This window comes from Gambusia affinis, linkage group LG17, assembly GCF_019740435.1.
Source record: "Gambusia affinis linkage group LG17, SWU_Gaff_1.0, whole genome shotgun sequence".
NCBI lineage: Eukaryota > Metazoa > Chordata > Actinopteri > Cyprinodontiformes > Poeciliidae > Gambusia > Gambusia affinis.
The window spans coordinates 12,651,019-12,657,372 of NC_057884.1; the positions used below are offsets into that span (position 1 = coordinate 12,651,019).

General features: G+C 40.5%; 1 long non-coding RNA gene across 1 annotated transcript; it reads right to left on the bottom strand.

Moving 5' to 3' along the window:
* Nucleotides 1-416: 416 nt before the first annotated feature.
* LOC122819480 lies at nucleotides 417-1,136 on the bottom strand. The gene is made up of 3 exons (XR_006368617.1): nucleotides 1,050-1,136; nucleotides 864-893; nucleotides 417-716 (listed from the first exon to the last, which is right to left on the bottom strand). It is a non-coding gene; the product is annotated as an uncharacterized LOC122819480 (long non-coding RNA).
* Between the last annotated feature and the right edge of the window lie 5,218 nt (nucleotides 1,137-6,354).

Below are 6,354 nucleotides of genomic sequence, written 5' to 3' on the forward strand. Positions count from 1 at the left end.
TAAATTGAAAGACCTGCTAAAATAAAGTATTTGTGACATCAATGTGAGGCTTCCCTTGATAGCCTTGAGTTTTTATGTGGCACTTCTATTCAATTAACTTTTCTGGGTGACTTTGCCTGTGTGTTTGTTTGTTCAGTGCTTTTTGCCCCCTTACCAGACCTGCTATCACCGTTAAGTGTTACTCGCCACCTTCTACTCACCTTTCTCATTTTCCCACATTTCCTACCTGATCTTGTCAACCACACCTGGCCTGCAGTCAGGGAGAATGAATGAACAATTCCATTATCACACAAACTCATGATGATGAGCAGAAAGTTTGAGGATGCAAAAGTGAATGCGACATACAGGAAAACTGCACAGACAGATACACATTTACTCACACTGTCATATGCAAACCTACGTGCAGAGAAAAAATGTAACACGTGTATGAGAACAGTAGTGCTAATTAAAGCCCTCACTGCAAGCAAAGAAATATGTAATGCTGACATTTAGTCAAGGGAGATTTGGGGAGATGAGGAGAAATTCTAGCGCTCCGCTCGAGTTGGGCCTGGGGCTGGCTGGCAGACAAAAGGACAGCGGCAGGCAAAGAGGCTGGGATAGAGAGCGGCGGAAAGGTCATCTCCGTGAAAAGGCTAACGTGTCAGTGCTTTTGTTCCTGGCCCTCGGAACATATGTTTGGCCCTCCTCCACGGCCGCCCTGGCTATCAGGATGAAATCTAACCCCCAGCACCCCAAACGCAAGAACAAAACTCACTTAGACAGACAGGCTGATACACCCACACACACACATGTGGTGGTTATGTTACTATACCACAGTTGTTTAGGGTAAATGGATGAAAGTTGGGCTGAAGGTGTTGCCTTACCAAACTCAGTGCCAGAACACCTGTCTGCTTCTGTGCTCAGAAATCAAGATAAGCAAAAGGTGACAAAAGAGGATAAATCAGCAAGTGTGTTGACGATGGATGCACTGTTTGAAAATAGGATTAAGGTCCATATACAAACATTTGCTAATTAATTGACTAATGGCAAAAGATAATTAAACAACTAACCATTTTTTTCCTTTTATAAACTGATGAGACAGCAACCTGGGAACCCACTGAAATTTGAGATGAGCGTACATAATAAGGATAATGATGAGCTGTATTTCACTCCTGGAAGGTTCTCATTTTCCTCAAGTGTTCACTTCAAATATTCTGAGATTTTCATGATTATATTCATTTAAAATAATTCATTTTAAAAAGAAACAACAAAAATGCATGTTTTAACCAACCAAGCAAGCTCTTTTGCTGATTGGCCACAGTGTTTGTTAAGAAGCATTACTAACATACGTATCTTTTTCCAAAAGTTAGCCACACTTGAAAAATTATACCATAAAGTTCAATATCTTCCCAGACTTTTCAAGACTGCATCAGAACCCCTTACAGGTAGGAGGTCTAGGTGGCTGTTTAGTGAATGTGTAATTTTGTAATGTACTAATGCTGTTTTGGCCCTGGTATTCAGTTCTTCTAGATTAGGGACTAAAGGTCCTATGCTCCTTAAGACTGGACTAGTGGCAGATTTTGTTTTAAACATGACCTGCTTAGACCTGGTCATGTTTAAAACAAAGATTCAGTCTTTCTCTAGTTGAAAACAAAGGATAATTGGCTCAAATGCATTTCCCAGAAGATGAAATGTACATCTACATCCTATAAAATGCATTTACAAGTTATAAATGTTAAAGTTGTGTTTTAGGGTGTTGTAGCAACAAGCTTGAGCTAAATTTGAAGCATGTCATTTGCATCTTCTATAGATTATATTTTTTGACTGAGTCCAGTCAGGCAAATTTCCTTCTCACACATCCCAATCCACGAACCATAAAGCAGATCAGTTATTCTGCTCCCCTAATCCCAACTCAGTTTCTGCCTCAATCTTGCCCCAACCCTGGCCCCCACCACTCTCCCCCTCAGTTAACCCTTCACACCAATTGCAAGTGCCGAGCACGATGACCTATATTTGCATGAAGACTCTGTTGGCAGATTGGGTTGAGAAAAAACTCCACCCACTAATCATTGACTGGTGGTCAGCAAGTACACCTGTCAAAAGAAGTAACAATAAGGCAGCAGCAATAACTCGTGATGTAGTGGGATCATATTCATTGAAATTACCATATTTCAATGGTAATTTCCATAAACGGTAGGGTCACTGGATGTGTAGATGTGTGCATTTAGGAACTCATCTTTTACGTTATAAATTGGGACAGATTAAAGTATTGAGATAAAAGCCAAGCTGGAAATTGTACAAATAAATAAATGATGGTGTCAGAGCAGAGTGAAAATGGCAGCAGAAGATGCAGAAGACAGAAGAAAAAGACGGTGATTAGGCAACAAGAGCAGTTTGATAGGCCATCTCTTCACAGTCTCTCTGGACCCTAGAGATGAGCCTGAAAGGAGGTAGGCAGACGACATGGCAGCCTTTCAGCCCACATCAGACTGTCGCCAGCTTCCTTGGCTCACCCAGGAGACCATAGCGTGCTCGTTGAGAGAGCGAACAGATTCATAAAAGCTATTATTGCCCAGATGGTTTGTGCTCTTCTCAGTTCAAAAGCTGTCAGAGCTCAATGTTTAGTGGTAACAAAGAAAACAGAGGAACGAGTTATAGTACCAGGCAGAAAATAATAAGTTATGATTCATTTTCAGCTCACCTTAAACTTGCCAGGCTTTAAGAAAGGCGTCACATTTTTATGTTTATATACATTGCATTGCAAAAGCACTTACTAATAGTACGTATTAAAGCTTTGTACATTTTGTCCTGTTACAACCACAAACTCTATTTTATTTCAGGAGAAATTTATTTAATAAACCAACACAACACATGATTGTGAATAGAAGAAGAAATAACGTTCATTGTCTCTCAGTGAGAAATTCTGTTGGTGTCAATGTAGAAGGAGAAGTGTAATGTAACATGCATTTCTCATGGTATCAGCCACCCATGGGTAATTTTTTTTTTCTTTTCTCAATACTTTACACTCTGTCTGAATTAAATGTGAAAAGCCAAAATTCATGATACAAATTTGTACTTAGATTTTGACCTCAACTTTAAATAGCATGTTTTGTCGTATAATTTTAGATTTACCTAATTTTGAAGAAATCGGTGTTTACTTTCACATTGAAGTTTTTTTCCCCAAAAAAGCCACATTTTGCTGATCATGACTGATTTGTAAAAGATATAAGAAGAGTACAATGTTCAAAGGCTCATCAACTACTTTGTCCCTGCTGAAGAAAAACATTCCCACAAGTTGCCTCTGCTTTCTTTCACCATGGGGATGGTGTGTTCTAAAAGTAAAGTTTTGCCAGCCACTGTATGAAGTGTTTCTGTCTAATGTCAGCAAAGCATAGAAACCTTGTGCACTAATTCTCAGAACAGCCTTAGCTTTGTGTGCTGACCAACGGAGGCGTCTCACAATCAGGGCGTGAAATGCTAAAGAGCTCCCAGCTAACACGTCTGCATGGTGTTTTCTCCCCACTACTGTTCATTTGACATTTAGTAAATCATCACTGCAGTCATGCCCTCAGGAAACACTCACTCTCTTTCTCTCTCACACACACACACAGCATGCACGCCCACATGTATGAACACACACCCTTGATGATAACTGTTTATTAACAAGTTAGGTGACCTGATTTCATCTGGTTGCCAAAATTACAGCATGCAGAGGTGTGTGATAAAATACCCTGAAGCCTGCTGACATTTCATTCAACTGATTGTCAAAACAAGAAATTGTAAGCATCTTTTAAAATAATTTTTAACTAGATTTGACTATTTTTATGCCACTCATTGTTGAAAAAGTCTAGAATTCATCAGTGTAAATAAAATGATCAAATGTTTGAACACAGTGTTACAGTCTACATGAACAGACATTTACTGACAGACGTTCACATATCATAGACAGGTGCTAAACTTCCTCCAAGCTCTTCAATCAATGTTAAGCCAAGGGGGTGGGGAGTGAAAGATGCTAAAAACCAAAGTGATATAATGGCCATAGATCTGTCTGCTTGCCTCCCATTGCTTTCCCATGCACATGCTGTCAGCAACTTGGTACCTTGAGAACATTTTCAGACATTGACAGGTGACTAAGCATTTAAAAACTCCACCAGCAACGTTTATGTAGGCATAGACTGGCAGGATGTATTTCTGCACATCATGGCAATCTTGACTATTTGTTCTGAGGTTTCATTGCATGTTGGAAATATCATCCATTTGTCCACCCATTATCCTACACGCTTATCCCTGGTGGGGTTGTGAGGGATGCTGGTGCCTATCTCCAGAGGTCAACAGGCGAGAGGCGGGCTACACCCTGGACAGGTCGCCAGTCCATCGCAGGACATCACTAAGTAAATTCAAAAAAACTTTATTGATCCCAAAGGGAAATTAATTAAATAAATTGAAGAGAAGTCATTGTCTTGCTCTAGCAACAACAATAAAATAGAAAGGCCCAGAATGTTTGTTGTACAGAATAGTATTTGGAAAAACTATTCCACAGTAAGGTGCATTAATAGGGTTAAGCTATGTGTAGGTGTTTTAAGTTGTTCATTGCAAATTATAAGCACCTTCTACCTTGAAAAGTTTTCCAAAAACCTAATTGCAGTCAGATTTGAATAATTTAGGAGCAAGCCTATTTTTAAATATACAGGATTTAAACTATGGTACTCTTTTCTCCAGCTGTTTTTTGAAGCCACACTGCTTGCACAATGCAAAAGTATCCTAGCGAGGGTATTTCCTCAATTTATCAGCAGGACTCACTTAACTGCTGCAACACAGATCACCACCCTCTTAATTAATGCAAATGCAGCAAGCAAGCATTGGACGTTGCAGATAATTCTTTGCCTTTGTCGTTATATTGTTTTATCAAAGTGCTTTAAGCCCATTGTCTACATGACTAGCTAATAAAGAGCTCTTAATGCCTTGTCTTGCACTCATAGTGCACATTTTCCTTTTAATCCATAAGCTCTTAAGGCGTCCATAACTGCCTTATTCACGTCAGGCCAGAAGTGAAACCAGTAAAGGGTACTAAAGCAACCTTTATAGTCCATACACATTCACACGCACTTAATATCCAGGAGTGAAGGGAGGAGAATTGACTGTGTAGATGAGAGCAATACCCCGCAATCAAATAAATATGAAGCTCAGAAGTGAGACATTTTAATGCTGGCCTTGAGAGCCCTGAGTGGGAAGAATCAATAGAATAAGAAAACAATATATTTTCCCTTTGTGTATACAATTTGACGGGCAAAATATACTTTGGAAATACAATAAGGCCTATAAATTATAGAAATATGAAAATGACTCTTCACTTTTACAGTGTCCTCGAGAAAACAAGGGACGAACAGTGTCTTTTACAGAGCTGCTTTTTTCCCCATTTTTGCCTTGCAGCCTTTTGGACATAAACTTAAGTGTTTGACAAAGATGTGATATATTAAAATATCCAAGGTTCCACCTTAACTCTGGCCCCTCTACCCATCCCAACCCTGCCCCAACACCTCATCATCGCTTTGGGGTAGGACCTGAGCACTCCCTTGTCTTCCTAAGGACAATGAAGCAAAATGTTATGTTTGGGTTACATTGCCCTCTCTGACACAACAAGGCTTATCTGGACTCAGATTCAGATGAGACTGAGGGAAATGTCCACGTTCAAACCCCTCAGGCAGGATGGAGAAACACGCTGAGGTGGGGACTTAAGAGGAGAGATGCTATGACTCTCACATGGCAAATCTACTGCACCTCCCCTCAGGGTGTACGCTGCATGAATGTGTGTTGTGTGGAAGTGGGAAGCGGTGGGTTTGGCCATCTCTGCAGCAGTGGAACTAACATGGGAAAGGAACAGACAGAGGGAGAGAAAGAATTGCAGAATAGGTCATTAAAATTATTAGTAAGGGCAGAGGTTGAGATATGGCCATTGCCTCGAGCCTTTGGTCATATTCATAACGCAGATGAGGAATTAAAGTGTAGAAAAACTACAACAGAGAGGGAAATCCTTACATGGGTATTTGAAAATGTTTGACACGTACTTTATTTGCCTTATGTCATGGATAGAGATATAAGAATATTCTATTAATTCAACCTTAGACCATAAAAGTTTGCATTCTTCCATTGTCTTGGCAAATATCAGGGGTCAGGTTGCAGGGGCAGCAGTCTAAGCAGAGAGACCCAGACACAGGCCAGCTCCTCCAGGGGAACCCCACAGCATTCCCAGGCCAACTGAGAAACAGAGTTCCTCCAGCATATCTTGGTCCTTGTTGTGGGTCTCCTCCCAGTGGGATGTACACCTCACCAGGGAGGCATCCTAGAAGCATCCTAACCAGATGCCTGAGTTACCCA